Below are 216 nucleotides of genomic sequence, written 5' to 3'. Positions count from 1 at the left end.
AATAATGAGGCGAAGAAGAGAAAGAGGTTTTGATGATGAGCCACCAGCTGAACGTGGCGGCGGCGGCGGCGGCCATGTTTCTGTGTTTCTGTTTGTTTGAAGCTGCATGAAAAGTTCGACTGTAACGGTTGTTTAACAATCTGATCCAACTTTCAACAGCCGGTTTAAAATGTTCAACTACACACACACACACACGCACACACACACACATACACA

The sequence above is a fragment of the Seriola lalandi genome, unplaced genomic scaffold (genome assembly GCF_002814215.2).
Source record: "Seriola lalandi dorsalis isolate HSWRI2012SDOR001 ecotype SW California unplaced genomic scaffold, Sedor1 jcf7180002054709, whole genome shotgun sequence".
NCBI classification, from domain to species: Eukaryota; Metazoa; Chordata; class Actinopteri; order Carangiformes; family Carangidae; genus Seriola; species Seriola lalandi.
Note: the sequence above shows the minus strand (reverse complement) of the source record.